Raw genomic sequence first — 17,395 nt, 5'->3', positions numbered from 1 at the left:
ATTTACCAAACTCCTCAGAGAAAATGGTTTATTTTGCTTAGAAATTATGCATCAAAATCTCACTGCTGCTCTAGACAAACTAATTTTTGTAATTATGACAATTTGCACATACTTATATCTGATGTCAGGTCACATATTTATGAAGCCAACTGATTTATTTATGGCTTTAAGATCTGGTCTTTATTTATCTTGAGGAGAAAGATACTGTGAAATTATATTCAACTGAAAATTTTAAAGCAATAAGTGACTCAACTTGAAATAAACATCAGTAGAGGACATAAAAATGTTATAGACATTTTCACCCAATTGTTTAATTTATTCTCTTAGTCAAGTAAAGAGTATGGCAGCATCTTTCCTTTCTATTTAGTTAAGCTGAGCTCATGTTTACAACGAGGTTAAAATCTAAAAGATTTTAGACTTGTATAATCCATGTCTTTTAGTGTTGTTTTCAGAAAATTAATAAAACCATTTTCTTTTCTCTGAGATTCCAGGAAAGGCATTAGACTAAAATGAAAATGTAATATTTCATCAATCTGATTTTAAGATTCATTTGAATGACCAATGAAACCCTACAGTTTCAAATTGCTTTGAAAAATTTCACCATAATGATTATACTGTAATTTTGATGAGTGTAGATACATACTAAAAACTAACAGATTAATATATATATTTAAAAAAAGATCAGTGCATTTTTTAATTCAATACAATCTTAGTAATCAACAATATAATTTGGTCATGTTACAAAAGTCTAATTATTCATTAATTTACTATCTGTCTATTATGTATGGAACACTGGAATTTTTTGTTTATTCAACAGTTAATTATTTAGTGCTTTTCTGTGCAGGGTATTATTTTGAAGCTGGGGAAACAACAGTGAAACTCACACACAAAATTTACCCCTTCATAGAACTTATAATCTAATGCAGAAGAGGCAAAGATAAATAAATAAATATATAGTATGCTTGAAATGTTAAATAATAAACAGAAAAAAGTAATAAAAAAAGGGAATAGAGATTATTGTGATGGATGGTGGGGGAGTGACATTTCCAATAAACTGTCAGGGACTCTCAGAAAATGTGACATTTGATTAATACCAGGAAGAAGGAAAAAAATTCATCTTAAGGATGTCTATGAGATGAGCACACAAGGTTGAAGTGATACAAAGTGAGAAGGAAACATGCTTAGCATTTTTTGTATTTATTTATTTATTTATTTATTTATTTAATTTTTAATTTTTTTTTATTATGGTGACATTGGTTAAGAAAGTCCAGTAAGTTTCAGGTGTACAATTCAACAGTAAAGCAATATATATATTGCATTGTATGTTCACTACACATAGATTTCTTTCTGTGACAACATATTAAACCACTTTTATCCCATCTACTTCCCCTATGACCCTCCCTCCTACCCTCTGGTAACCACGAGTCTATTGTCCATGTCCATGAGTCTCTATTTGTTTGTCCTGTTTGTTGCTTTTAGGTTTATATCTCACATATAAGTGATAATGTGGTTTTCAACATTTTATCTGGCTTATTTCATGACCATGATTATTTCAAGGCACACCCATGTTGTCACAAATGGCAATATTTCATCTCCTCTTATGACTGAGTAATATTCCAATATATATATGTACCACAGCTTCTTTATCCAATCATTTATTGTAGGACTCTTTGATTGCTTCCATGTCTTAGCCACCATAAATAATGCCGCTATGATCATCAATATGCGAATATCTTTTCAGATACATGTTTTCAAGTTTTTGGGTAAATACTCAGTAGAGGGATTGTTGGATCATATGGTAGATCAATTCTCAGTTTTTTGAGGAACCTCCATAATGCTTTCCATAGTGGCTGTACCAATTTGCAGTCCCACCAGCATTGTATGAGGAGGGTTCCTTTTTCTTCATATCCTCTCCAACACTAGTTATTACTTCTCCTGTTGATAACAGCTATTCTGACAGGTGTTAGATGGTATCTCATTGTGGTTTTGATTTGCATTTCCTTAATAGCTAGAGATGATGAGCATCCTTTCATAGGTTTGTAGACCGTTTGTATGTCTTTTGGGGAGAAGTGTCTGTTCAGGTCCTCTACACATTTTTTAAGTGGATTTTTTTTTTTTTATTGTTAATGAGTTGTATCAGTCCTTTGTATATTTTGGTTATTAGGCCCTTATTGGAGGCATTGCTTGCAAATACATATTCACATTTGGATGGTTGTTTCTTTACCTTTTTGACAGTTTCTTTTGCTATGCAGAAGTTTTTCAGTTTGATGTAGTCTCATTCATTTAATTTAGCTTTTACTTCCCTTGCCTTTGAGGAAAATTCATAAAATCCTGTTTAAGTCCAAAGTCCTCCAGTTTAGTTCCTATGTTTTCTTCTATGAAATTTATTGTTTCAAGTCTTATATTCAGGTCTTTAATCCATTGTGAATTAATATTGGTGTGTGGTGATAAACAGCAGTCTAGTTTCATTTTTTTGTAGATGGCTTTCCAGTTTTTCCAGAATCATTTATTGAAGAGGCTTTCCTTTCTCTACTGTATGTTTTTGGCTCTTTTATTGAAAATTATTTGCCCATATATACATGGGTCTACTTCTGTACTCTCAATTCTGTTCTATCGTTCAGTGTGTCTGTTTTGCTGTTTTGATTATTGTCACTTCATAGTATCATTTGAAGTCAGGCAGAGTGATGCCTGCAGCCTTGTTCTTTTTTTTTCAGGATGGCTTTGGCAATTCGGGACTTTTGTGCTTCCATACAAATCTGATGATTTTTTGTTCTATTTCTTTAAAAAATTCCGATGGGATTTTGATGGGGATTGCATTAAATATGTATAGTACTTTAGGTAATAAGTTTATTTTAATTATGTTGATTCTTCCAATCCAAGAACATGAAATATCTTTCTATTTCTTTATATCCTCTTCAATTTATTTTAATAGGATATTATAGTTTTAATTATATAGGTCCTTAATGTTTCATTAAATTTATTCCTGGTTGTTCTATTCTTTTTGTTTCAATTGCAAAAGGTTTTATTTTCCACTTCTTTTTTTTTTTTTTTTTCTGACATTTCTTTATTAGAGTATAAGAACACTATGGATTTTTGAACATTTTTTTTTTATATCCAGAAACTTTACTGTAATTGCTTATTGTTTCTAGTAGTGTTCTTGTGGAGTCTTTAGGGTTTCCTATAGAGAGAATCATGTCATCTGCAAATAGTGACAGTTTGACTTCTTTTCTTATCTGAATGCCTTTTATATCTTTCTTGTGCCTGATTGAACTCTCTAGGACCTCCAATGTTATGTAAATAACAGTGATGATAGTGGACAGCCTTGTCTTGTTCCTGATCTTAGAGGAAAGGTTTTTAGTTTTCACCATTATGTATAATGTTGGCTGAGGGTTTGTGCCCCTGGAATGAAGCCCACTTGATAGTGGTGTATGATCTTTTTAATATGTTGCTGTATTCATTTTGCTAGTATCTTATTTAGGATTTTTGCATCTGTGTTCATGAGAGATGTTGGTCTGTAGTTTTATTTTTTCATGTTATCTTTCCAGGTTTTGATATCAGGGTAATATTGGCCTCATAAAATGAGTTAGGAAGTATTGCCTCCTCTTTGAATTTTTTGGAAGAGTTTGGGAAGAATAAGTATTAAATCTTTGAATGTTTGGTAGAATTCACTGGTGAAGCCATTTGGTCCTGGACTTTGACTTTTTGGTAGGTTTTGGATGATTGTTTCCATTTCCATACTGTTGATAGGTCTATTTAGATTTTCCAGTTCTTCCTGATTCAGTATAGGAAGATTGTATCTTTCTAAGTTCTGGTCCATTTCTCCTAATTTGGTATTATATACTTTTTCATAGTATTCTTTTATGATCCATTGTATCTGTCAATTTCATTAACCTTCTCAAAGAACCAGCTCTTCGTTGCATTTATTTTTCTATTGTTTTATTATTTCCAATTTCATTTATTTCTGCTCTAATTTTGATTAGTTCTTTCCTTCTGCTGACTTTAGGCTTCAATTTTTCTTCCTCTTCTAGTTTTTTAAGATGAAGCATTAAGTTGTTTATTTGGGCTCATTCTTGGTTTTGGAGATAGACCTGTAATGATATGAATTTTCCTCTTATGACCACTCTTGCTGTGTTCCAAAAGTTTTGATATGTTGTACTGTCATTATCTTTTATTTCTAGGTATCCTTTGATTTCTCTTTTTATTTCTTCCCATACTCAGTTTTCTTTAGTAGCATGTTGTTTAATTTTTATATATTTGTTCTTCCCTCTTTCTCTTTACAGTTGCTCTCCAGCTTCAAAGAGTTATGATCAGACAATATAGTTGGATATAGGTTTAATGTAGTGAGATAAGTGATATTGAAGAACCCGGAGTGCTGTGAGAGTTGAGAGTAACAAGTAAGACTTCTTTTAACTCTTCAGGTTCCTTCAATCTGAATTCCATTTTTGGAAGTCCACTGAAATAATTTTAGCTAATGATATTGATGACTTTTATGTTGCCAAGCTCCATGTCTTTTATTATTATCATCATCTTACTTGGTGTCCCAGCAGCAGTTATAACTTTTCAAATTGTCCTCCTTCTCAAGATATTTTTTAAAAATTTCTATTGTCATACATTGTCAATAATGTTCTCTTATTTCTTTTTACAGACACTCACATTGCAAGCTTACCTTCCTCTCCCTTGGTCAGTAGGTCCTTAAGTCTCTAACGAGGGATGCCACATTGAACAATTCAAGGAGTTCATTCGCAACATAGTCTAAGGGACTGGTACTTTTTAAAGTTCAATAATACTATCTGGTCTGGCACAAAATGAAGTAATTCATCTGTCTCCTAGTCTTTCACATGTTTTGCTTTTCTTTTTAAACAATCTTAATCATGCATGAGACTTTAAATAAAATATATTTACAAGTATATTTCTCTATGCTAGAATGCCTTGCTATATAATACACTCACATTCAGTTGACTGCTTGACATCTCTGGAGCTGAAGAACTCTATAAATAAGATGAAGGATGCATTAGAAAGCACTGGAAACAGAACATCCTAGATGAAAGAGAGAATTAGCAAGCTCAAATATAAAAATATAGAAATGACTCAAGTAGAAGAATAGAGAGATTTGAGAGTTAAAAAAAGGAAGAATTCTACAAGAACTATTTGACTCCATTAGAAAAAGCAAAATAAGAATAATAGATATACCAGAAGGAGAAGAGAGGAAGAAGAGAACAGACTATTAAAACAAATAATCAATGAAAGCTTCTCAAACCTATGGAGAGTTGGACCATTTAATTCAAGAAACTAACAGAACACCTAATTATCTAAATACAAAAAGACTGTCTCCAAGACATACTATGTTAAAACTATCAAAACTTTATGAAAAAAAATTTCAAGACAGCCAGGGAGAAAAATGATTGTAACTTACAAAGGAATCTTCATTAGATAATCATTTTTTTTTTCCAGTAGAAACCATACAAGCCAAGAGAGTGGGATAAAATATTCAAAATATTGAAAAACAGAAACCATCAGTCAAAAATAATAAATGCAGCGAAATTATCCTTCAGATCTGAAAGAGAAATAAAGGCTTTCTCAGACAAACAAAACCTGAGGGAATTCACTACCATAGGGCATATATTACAATATGTGTTGAAAGGAAATCTTGCACCTGAAATAAAAGACAAAAAGATACAAAACACTGAGTAAGACGACAGACAGACACACAGAAACAGGAAATTGCATCTCTAGTCCAGAATGGGCTATTAAATACTGAAATATAACTTAAAAGTTAAAGGAGAAAAGACATTTTTTAAAAAAAAAAAACTATAACTTATGTAATTTGGAAAGGAATGCACAAGATAAAAAATGGAATAATTTGTAACGACAAAAACAAAAGAGAGAGAAGGATTAAAGTTACATAGTTTAATGGAGATAAGATGCAGCCAAAAGAAAAAGGACTATTGCATGAAACTTTTTTTTTACATAAACCTAATAATAACCACAATACAAAATCTAGAGCTGAGACGTAAAATTAAAAAAAAGAGGAAATAGATAAAAAAATGCCACAGAAAAACACTAAACTAAATAGGAGACAGAAACACAAGGGAAAAGAAACAATGCAGATGTGCTAACCAGAAACAAAAGATATAGTAGTTGTAGCGGTACTCGTATCTTAATAAAACCCTAAATTTAAATGGAATAAACTCACCAATCAAAAGGCGCAGAGTAGCAGGATAGATTAAAAAACAAGGTCTGACCATTATGTTGCTTTCAGGAGATCCGCCTCAGCTACAAAGACAAATTATAGGCTCAAATGAAAAAGAATAGAAAACGATACTCTGAGCAAATAGCATCAACAGAAAAGCAGGTATAGGCATACTGATATCAGACAAAATAGATTTTAAGATGAAAAAGGTAATAATAAAGGAGAAAATTCATCAAGAAGACATAACACATCAGTATATATGCACCTATCCTGGGAGCACCAAAACATATAAAACATTTAATAACAGACCTAAAGGGAGAAACTGACAAAAATGCAATTATTGAAGAGGATCTGAATACCCCACTAATAATAACCACATGAATAGATCATGCAAATACAAAGTCAACAAGGAAATATTAGCCTTAAATAACATATCAGAGCAAAGGAAAAAAAAACATTTTTATAGAACTTTCCATACCAAAATAACAAAATACACATTCTTCTCAAGTGCACATGAAACCTTCTCAAGGATCAACCATATGTCAGGACACAAAAATAGTCTCAATAAATTTAAGAAGATTGAAATCATTACAAGTATATTTTTCAACCCCTATGTATGAAATTGGAAATTAACTACCAGAGGAAATCTAAGAAAACCCCACAAATATGTGGAAATTAAACAATATGTTACTGAACACCTATTGGGTCAAAGAAGAAATAAAAGAAGAGATAAAAAAATACATAGAGACAAATTAAAATGAAAATATGACATATCAAAATTTTTGTGATGCAGCAAAAGTGGTACTAAGAGGGAAGTCTAGAGAAATACAGATCCACCTTAAGAAACAAGAAAAATTGCAAATAAGCTATCTAACATTACACCATAAAGAACTAAATAAAGAAGAACAAATGAATCCCAAATTCAGTAAAGGGAAGGAAATAATAAAAATTAGAGTGGGAATAAATGAAATAGAGATCAAAGCAAGAATGGAAATAAATAATGAAACTATGAGCTGGTTGTTTGAAAGCACAAATAAAACTGACAAACCTCTGGCTAAACTTTCTAAGAAGAAAAATACTCAAATGAATAAAATCAGAAATGAAAGAGGACAAGTTACAATAAACACCACAGAAATACAAATGATTATACAAAGATCCCATGAAAGACTATATGCCACCGATGTAAAAGAAATGTTAAAGTTCTTAGAAATATAAAACCTTCAGAAACTGAACCACAAAGAATGAGAAAACCTAAATATATTGCTCACAAGTGAGAAAAATGAAACCAGTAATCAAAATGTTTCCAAAAAATAAAGTCCAGAACTAGATGGCTTCACTGGTGAATTTTATAAAATATTCAAAGATTTAATAGCTATCATTCTTAACTCTTCCAAAAATTTGGAGAGGAGGAATACTTCTAACTCATTTTATGAGACCAATATTACCCAGATATGAAACTAGAAAAGGACAATGCAAGAAATAAAATTACAGGCCAATATCTATAATGAACATAGATGTAAATATCCTAAATAAAATACTAGAAGATCGAAAAGAACAATACATTTAAGAGATAATATTACATGAGCAAATGGGATTCATTCCAAGGATACAAAGATGGTTCAACATATACAAGTCAAACAATGTGATACACAAAATTAACAAAATAAATGATAAAAATCATATGATTGTATCAATACATGTAGAAAAAGAATTTGACAAGCTATAACATTCATTTATGTTTAAAACATTCAATACAATGGATATAGAAAAAAAGTACCTCAACATAATTAAGGCCATATATGAGAAACCCTCAGCTAATATACTCAATGATGAAAAATTGAAAGCTTTTTCTCTAAGATTAGAAACAAGACAAGATGCCCACTCTACCCACTGTTATTTAGCAAAATACGGAAAGTTCTAGTCAGAGGACTCAGGCAAGAAGAAGAAATAAGAGGCATCTAAATTGGGAATGAAGAAGCAAAAATGCCACTACCTACAGATGATATGATTCTATATATAGAAAACTCTGAGGACCCCACAGAAAGACTGCTAGAAACAGTAAATGAATATAATAAAATTGCATGTTATAAAGTCAATACACAAAAATGCATTGCATTCATTATAACAACAAAATAACAGAAATAATTGAAGAAAATTTCTTTTACAATTGCAACAAAAAAGATAATCTACATAGAAATAAATTTAACAAAGTAAGTAAGACAGGTATATTGAAAACTTCAAGTAATTGTTGAAAGAAATTGAAGAAGACACAAGAAGTGGGAAGATGTTTTATGTTCATGGATTGACATAATTAACATTGTTAAAATGTATATTACCTAAAGGAATATATGTATTTAATACAATCACCATTAAAACTCCAATGACATTTTACACAAAAGTAGAACAAAAATTCTTAAATTTGTGTAAAACTACAAAAGACTCCAAATAGCCAAAGCAATCCTGAAGAAAAAAAAAAATCAAAAAAACAAAAACTGAGGTATTAAGTACCTGACTTCAAACTATACTACAAAGCTAGGATAATCAAAACATTATGAATTGATAGGAAAAACAACAACAACAACAACAACAAACAGACACAAAGACCAATGGAATAGAATTGAGAGAGTAAACCCACACAAAAATGGACAAGGAGCTAAATTTCATCCAAAGAGCCAAAAAACATACAACAGAAAAAGGAGAGTCTCTTCAATAAATGGTATTGGAAAAACTGGAAAGCCACTACTATCTGACATCATACACAACATATAAACTTAAACTAGATTAAAGACTTAAATGTAAGATCCGAAACACTAAAATACATAGAAGAAAAGAGGCACTAAACTTATGGACCTTGGTTTCAGGGTCATTTTTGTGATTTTGACCTGAAAGAGAAGGGAAGGAAAGCAAAATAAATAAATGGGATTACATCAGACTGAAAAGCTTTTGCACAACAACAACAACAACAAAATCAAGAAAAAAAAGACAACCAACCAAATGGGAGAAGATATTTGCAACCAATGCTTTGCATAAGGTGCTAATAACCCAAATATATAAAGAACTCATAGAATTCAATGACGACAACAAAAAACAATAAAAATATAGGCATAGGACATGGATAGATACTTTTCCGAGGAAGACATACAGACGGCCAATTGATAAATGAAAATATGCCTAATATCTTAGCTATAAAGAAAATGCAAGTAAAAACCTCAATGAGATACCACCTCACACATGTTAAAATGGCTATTATCAATAAGATAAGAAATAATAAGTGTTGCAATTCTCATACACTGCTAGTGGGAATGTAAATTGATATAGCCACTATGGTACATATATAGAGTGGAATATTAGTCAGTTATTAAAAACATGAAATACTGCCATTTGCAAAAACATGGATGGATCTTGAGAGTATAATACTAAATGAAATAAGTCAGATGGAAAAAGAGAAGAACCTTATATTTTTACTCATATATGGGACAGAAAATGAAAAGCAACAAGTGACCAAACAAAAAACAAATAAACAAACAAATAAAAAACTCATAGATAATAAGCAACAGAATGGTAGTTACCAGAGGAAAAGTGCAGCAGAGGATGGGGAACAGAGTAAAGAGAGTCAAAGACGTGGCGATAGAAGGAGACTAGACTTTAAGTGGTGAGAATACAATAGAGTGTACAGATGTCATATTATAAAGTTGTACACATGAAATATATATACCATTAACCAATGTCACTCTAATAAATTTAATAAAAATAAAACAGAAAAGAAAACAAAAATAGTACTTTATAGAATTGATATGAAGCATTTAAAGATTTAATCAGATTTGAAAATATTATGAACAAAATTAGACTTTGATACACTTAGAGAATCGTGTGGAAGGTCTGCTGGGTTTGCTTGGGTTCTAATCTCATATTGCCATGTTCACAGTATCTTATTCTGGACAACTTTCACAAGGTCTTCATGCTTAATTTCTTCTACTATAAACAAAATTTCCATGAAAGTTAAAAAATAACAATAAAAATAAATAGCTAACATATATCTAACTCTCATAAAATATTAGCTCTATGCCATGGCACATGTTGATATAATTTCCCTTTCATCAAATGCCCTTATGGTTAAGACAGTACTATTTTGTTTTTAGGTATGGTATAATGTTTTTGTCTGTAAGGCCTTTTCTGCTGGAATGTGATGATCTTAAGCTGAACGAGATGTAAACAAAATGACATAAATCAAATAGGAAAAACTTGACAGAATTATTCTTCCCGATGTGGGGAAATGAAGGCATAACACCATCACCTACAATTAGAAGAGTTGTTGGAGCCATTAGGAGTCATTTCAGTGTGTACCATAATGTTTTAGTGTCTCTTACTGTAAACAAGAGGTTAGTAGCTGTGTTTCTACAGCTGTTTCATTTGTGCCAGATGTCTGAGTAGTCCAAACTACTTAGCTACATATTAGTACCACATAAACTCCTAGCTTCTGCTTATGGAGAGAGCTATTAATTTCTCTAGAATGTTGCACTGAATGTCTTTAAGGTTTTAATTAAAATAAATTTGCTAAGCGGGTTGTATGAAAGTGATGATATAAGGATTAGTCAAATGGAAGTAAAAATATATGAATACTCTTCTAAATAATTTTTTAAATGCCTACAGCACCTGGTATTCCTAGGTGGTCTCCCATTCAAGTACTAACCAGGCCCGTCCCTGCTTTGCTTCCTAGATCAGATGAGATTGGGTATGTTCAGGATGGAATGGCCATAAACTCTTCTAAATAATTTGAGTGACACTCTCAGGCTTTAGTTATACTCCTTCCTCTCCACTATCTGTATTTCCTATCTGATTTTCACAGTTTCTATAAGTTTCGAGTACCGATACATTATGTATAGCAAACAAATTCTATCAAAATTGAATCTTATAAAATGGAAAATATTCTTGTAAAACGTCAAGTATTTATAATTATTGAAATAGTGTTATAACAGTGAACAATTATATAGTGTTTTACAAATTATAAATAATAGCATTTTGTGCATGTATTGGATTTGAACTGTTTCAGATTTAATGCTCAGTTCTCTACATAATTTATCCTTAATTTAGGATTTGCAAGCTGTATCCTCAGGCCATATCTCACATATGATCCATTTTTACACACTTTAGTTCATTTATCCTTTATAATTATTGCAAAAGGCAGATATGTTTGCTATCTTTATTTTCTTGAAGAAGAAAGTAGGATCTAAATAGATTGCAAATTTACTGGTTTATGGTAACACTAGGATTTTAATTGCAAGGCTATCATTCCACAGGCCATGATTTTTGTAGTGGGCTTTTTTTTTTTTTTTTGAATGAGTACAGATTTTTGTTTTTATTTGTTTCCTCTGTGGTGACTACTAACATCAGGCAACTGTAAGAATAAAGATTTTGGTGATAGGACAGGCGAGGAGAAGGGGAGCATCTCAGAGTTCAGAGACCAGCTGAGTGAGAATATCTCTGTGCCTGAGGAAGTAGCCTACTTTTGAGGAAGTTCTTGTAGTCAATACCTTCTCCATTTCCAAAGTGCTTACATTTCCCATAGCAAGCAGTTCCTGTCATTTTAAGCTAAAATATTTTTGGACTATACTCATAAGCTACCTATATAAATTGATGATATAGAGTTACTCATTCTGAAATAGAGAAAAAACGCAAAACTCATAATTTTATAACAAAATTATTTTCTTAGTGTGATGGAATATAAGAAACATTTTTTTCTAAAAATTGTATTTTCATAAGAAAGGGAGAGCATAAGCTCAAACATGGAAGTTTTGCTAATTATTTTACTTAATTATCAATGATCATACAAAGATAAATATATTATCAACATTTTACAGAAAACTTCAGAATATTTAAATACCATATACAACTAGCATTTTGTTTGCATTCTTCTACTTTCTTCACTTTCGTCCTTAAAAGATAACACGGTAACATCTTCTTCCTTAATAATCAAATGTAGCATAAAGTTAATTAAGAGCACTGTCTTCGTATTTATAATTTAAATAAGTGTATTAGAATTGTTAAACTGAAGCATTAGCATGTATTTCACCTGGATATTAAGGTGTTCACAGACTGCAGAAAAAAGTGATAAAATAAGATCAGGACAGAAAAGGACATACTTAGACATTTTGAAACAACACAAAATGAGATAATTACCAGTTACCTATGAAAGCATAAATGGGTTAAAATTAATAAGAGAAATGTTTTAATTAGAAGTGTCATATTTTAAGAAGTCTTAATACAACTATTCAATTTCTCATTAAACACCTCTGAAGTACTTCTAGCTCCATATAATAGAGAGAATTAAAAAAATAAAAAGCCTTCTTTATCTCTTTCTAAGAAAAGGCAAGTAAAAATGTATTTTGATGTTAAATGAAATACATACACTTGCCATCAAAAAGGGGAGGGGAAATCTCTGCTGATATCAAAGATAAATAAAAATAACTTTAAATACCTACCAGAGAAGGAATAAGGCAGATTTTCTGTAAATTAAAAGCAATTAGATTGACAACAGAATTTTGATCATTAGAATAAACAGGGCAATAATTTTAAAGTATCTAACTTAGAATACTTATACTAGTTTTACTATTTAACTACATGGTAAATGTCAGAGTAAAGGCATTTTAGAAATATAAAGACCATCCCCCCAATCCAGTAACCATCACAATACTCTCTGTATCTATGAGCTTGTTTTTATTTTGCTTTTTCATTTATCTTGTTCTCTAGATTTCACATATAAGTGAAATCATATGATGTTTGTCTTTCCCTGACAAACTCTACTCAGCATGATATACTGTAAGTCCATCCATGTTGTTGCAGGCTGCAAGATTTAATTCTTTTTTTATGGCTGAGTAATATTTCATTGTCTATGTGGACCACCTCTTCTTTATCCATTCATTCATTGATGGACACTCAAATTGTCTCAATATCTTGGCTATTGTAAATAATGCTGCAGTGAACATATGGATTAACATGTCCCTTCAAAGCAGTGTTTTGGGTTTCTTTAAATAGTACTCAGAAGTGGGATTACAGGGTCCTTCCTTGTCTCTTGTTATAGCTTTGTTTTAGTCTATTTTATCTGGTATAAGTATTGCTACCTCAGATTTTTTGTTTGTTTCCATTTTCCCGAAATATCTTTTTCTATTCTTTTATTTTCGGTCTTTTTTTTTTTTATCTGAAGTGTCTCTTGTAGTCAACATACATAAAGGTTTCTTTTTTTATCCATTCAAACACTCGGTGTCTTTGGATTGGAGGATTTAATCCATTTACATTTAAAGTAATTGTTGCTAGATATGTACTTATCGCCATCTTATTATTCATATTTTTATTTTATTTCTTCTTAAAGAAGTTCTTTTAATACTTGTAATACTTGTTTGGTGGTGATGAAATTCTTTAGCTTTTCCTTTGTCTGGGAAGCTCTTTATCTGTCCTTCGATTCTAAATGATAGCTATGCTGGGTAGGGTAATCTTGGTTGTAGGTTCTTGCTTTTCATCACTTTGAATACTTCCTGCCAATCCCTTCTGGCCTGCAAAGTTTTTGTTGAGAAATCAGCTGACAATCTTATGGGAGCTCCCTTGTAGGTAACTAACAGCTTTTCTCTTGCTGCTTTTAAGAATCTCTCTTTACCTTAACTCTTGGCATTTTAATTACAATACGTCTTTGTGTGGGTCTCTTTGGATTCATCTTGTTTGGGCCTCTCTGTACTTCCTGAGCTTGTATGTTTATTTTCTTCATCAGGTTAAGGAAGTTTTCTAACATTATTTCTTCAAATAGATTTTCAATTCCTTGCTCTTTTTCTTCTCCTTCTGATATACCTATGATACAAATGAATATAGTTAAGGTCATTAAACTATCTTCGTTTTTTTGGATTTTTTTTTCTTTTTGCTATTCTGATTGGGTGTTTTCTGGTACCTTATCTTCTAAATCACTGATTCAATTCTCTGCTTCATTTAAGTTATTGTTGATTTCCTCTAATATATTCCTTTTTTTTTTTTTCAGTTAGTGCAGTCTTCATTTATGACTGGTTCTTTTTTATGTTTTTTTTTTAATCTCTATTTTTTCATTTTCTTTCTCTTTATTGAACTTCTCACAGAGCTCATTGAGAATACTTATAACCAGTGTTTTATACTTTGCATCTGGTAGATTGCTTGTCTTCATTTTGTTTAGTTCTCTTTTTAGGGCTTTGTTCTTTTCACATGAGATGTGTTTCTTTGTGTCCCTACTTTGACTGTCTGTCTGTGCTTATTTTTATGTATTAGGTGGAGTTTCTACATCTCCTGGTCTTAGTAAAGTGGCCTTATGTAGTAGGCGTCCTATGTGGCCCAGTGGTACAGTCTCCTTGGTCACCTGAGGTGGGTGCTCCTGGTCTGTGTCCCTTGCGTGTGTCCTCTTATTGTAGTTGAATCTTGGTTGCTATTTGCACATCAGTGAGAGGGATCGACCCTCAGTTTGATTGATTGTGAGAATTGGCTGTTATTACAGTGGAGGAGCTGTTGTGCAGAGGCTGATCTTATTGAGTAGAATTTGCTTTAGCAGGACTCTGGTGCCTGCTCCATCTGCCCTTTGGGGTGTCCTTTGTGGAAGCACCAGGTAGTACACTAGTTCAGTCTGAAGGTCCAAACCAGCCACTGGGTATGTAGGCCTGGCATCTCCTGGCAGAAGTCTTACCACAGGCCAAGCTCAACTTTGGTCTGTGCCTTGCGCAGGGCTACTTGGCATGAGCCACAAAGTGATCTTCAAATGTCTATCCACCCATTCTGGGCTTGGAGGGTACCTGAGAGAGGCCAAGCCACTAGTGCTTGATTGGTGCTGCTCAGCAAGAAATACAGAATACACAAGGTCAGATGTTACTTGTTTGGGGTTTGTGAACCTTTGAGAGATTCAAGAAGGTCTGAAGCATGAACCAAGACAGGCTGTTTTTACGGAAAAGCCACAGGAGCAGCTTGTTTGCCCCACAAGTTGGGTGGGGCAGTGTCTCAGGGTAGGGTGATAGGTGTTAGCCCAGTTGATGAAGACTCAGATATGATGCAAGCCAGAAAGGGAAAGGGCTTAACAAAGGAACAATGCCTTTTGCCAGTACTTCTGTCTGGGAGAAAGCTGCCCCTCCAGCCCTCACTCTGAAGCCAGACAATTCAGTTTCTCCCTGTATGTTCCTGGTGCCTTTTGAGCTGCTGCCCCAGTGTTAGAGTTCAGGGTGAGTCCATCAGCAAGTAAGTCTGTGTGTGGGCCCTTCAAAGGAGCATCTGGGACTCCTGCCTCCCTCCGTCTCAGTCAGCCACAAACTCTGCTGGTTTTCACAGCCAGAAGTTATAGGGATTTCTCTTCATGACACTGGTGCTCCAGGCTGGGAAGGCCAGTGTAGAGCTGGAAATCTCACTCCTCTGAGGGGACCTCTGCTGCCAAGATATTTCTTCTGATTCTCAACTGTCACTCATGGGTGTGGGGCCAGTTCTTTTTATGTCTTCACCTCTCCACCAATTTCAAGGTAGTTTTTTTCTGTATAGCCTTAGTTATAGGACTTCTGTTCAACTAGACGTTAGGTGATTCTCATTGATAATTGTTCTGTAGGTTAGTTTTACTTTTAGTGTGGTCATGAGAGGAGACCAACACAGCATTTACCTACTCTGTCATCTTAACCAGAACTCCCTCAAAACATTTTGAATTCAGCATGACATTAAATTAAAAAAAACAAAAACAAAAACAAAAACGAAAAAACACACACTGAAAATGCTAGTCTTTTAAACTTATGTATCATTCTTGGAAATAATTGTGTATATGGGTTTGTGTGTGCATATGTGAGTATAAAACTATAAAAACGGGTTGGATTCCAGATAGAAGTTGCTTCTGACCAGGGCTGAGATATGAGCTATGGGAAAAGAGTAGGGGAGAAGATCAACATAGGGTATGGCACTAAATTGGAATTTATTTTATCTGTAAAAATTATTTTTATTTTAAAATTATGAAGCAAATATTAAATTTGGTGGCATGATTTTATATTTGATAATTTAATTATTTAATATTCAACAAATTAAAAATCTTATGGAAGAATTTTTTTTTATCGTGAGATAAATAGGGAGACTTATGAAGTTGTGAGTGTTGAGAAAACAATTTGGAAAGATCATATGAAAGATTAACTCCAGACCTTGTATAAGGCAAGTTCACATGTCATTCTGGAACCAAAGTATAATGCCCATGGATAAATACCACCGAAGAATTCTGTTTATTGTTCATCTATTTTGTGTCAGTATTTGAGTTGGAGAATGGGGGAGGAAAAAAAGGGGAGATATGTAATAATTATTATTTTATTTATTTATTATTTCAAAAAGTATTTATTAGGGATGTGCTTAGCTTCTACATGTTCACATAAGAAAGTTTCATTTTGTCTCAATGAAATGTGATGAGTCTTCCAATAATAAGTGTGAATTTCTATGCAGCACAGAGGAAAGCATCCATTTGTGGGTATTGGTGAAGATCTCACATTCTAGAGGGCTCTCGGAAGATGAGGTGCATAGGAAGAGTTGAAGTTAAACTGCAGACCACTAAATGTAAAGAAACAGAGGCATGAAAATCCAAGAACATTTAGGTCATTAAAATCATCTTGTTCTGCGGAGCAGAGACTGTTTTGTGAGAACCAGCAGAACTGAGGCTGGAAATCAGCATGAGGCCTTGTGGTCATGTTCCTATCACTCATGTTTATGAGTGATAGGGAGCCATCTAACCTTTTCTAAATAGGGAATAATGAAACAAATTACTGTTTTGGAAACAGAATCCAGTCAGCTGGATGGAGGAAGTTCTCAAAGGAACAGAGAACAGAGACAGAGAGACCAATTAAGCTGCTAAAGAAAAACAGAGACTAATGAGTTAGAGGCAGCGTGGATGAAATGGAGGGGAGAAATTAAGAATGAAAATGGTATAATATGGTGAGATTTGGTTATGAGGAGGTGGGAAGAGGAGAGAAGTGATAGTAACTTTGAAGTTTCATAGCTTTGTATAAGCACTTGTAAATCATCCAATGATGTCCTTTTGGCAGACGGGAATAGCCAAACCAATTATGGGTCTTCTTCTTCCCATGGATTTCAGGAATCCTATACTGAAGCCAGTTTTCCTTTCACTTGGTAATCCCATTTGGGCTAATAAGCTTCAAAGCTACTATTTACTTTATGGTATGTCTTTGGCTATGAAGG

At 32.8% G+C, this 17,395-nt stretch overlaps 1 pseudogene; it reads right to left on the bottom strand.

Annotated features, from left to right (window-relative positions):
* Nucleotides 1–10,831: 10,831 nt before the first annotated feature.
* Nucleotides 10,832–10,950, bottom strand: LOC111742187 (annotated as a pseudogene).
* Between the last annotated feature and the right edge of the window lie 6,445 nt (nucleotides 10,951–17,395).

Source organism: Pteropus vampyrus, unplaced genomic scaffold (assembly GCF_000151845.1).
Source record: "Pteropus vampyrus isolate Shadow unplaced genomic scaffold, Pvam_2.0 Scaffold87, whole genome shotgun sequence".
Taxonomy (NCBI): Eukaryota; Metazoa; Chordata; class Mammalia; order Chiroptera; family Pteropodidae; genus Pteropus; species Pteropus vampyrus.
The sequence above is the reverse complement of the archived record's forward strand: the minus strand, read 5'-3'. Positions and strand labels throughout refer to the sequence as shown.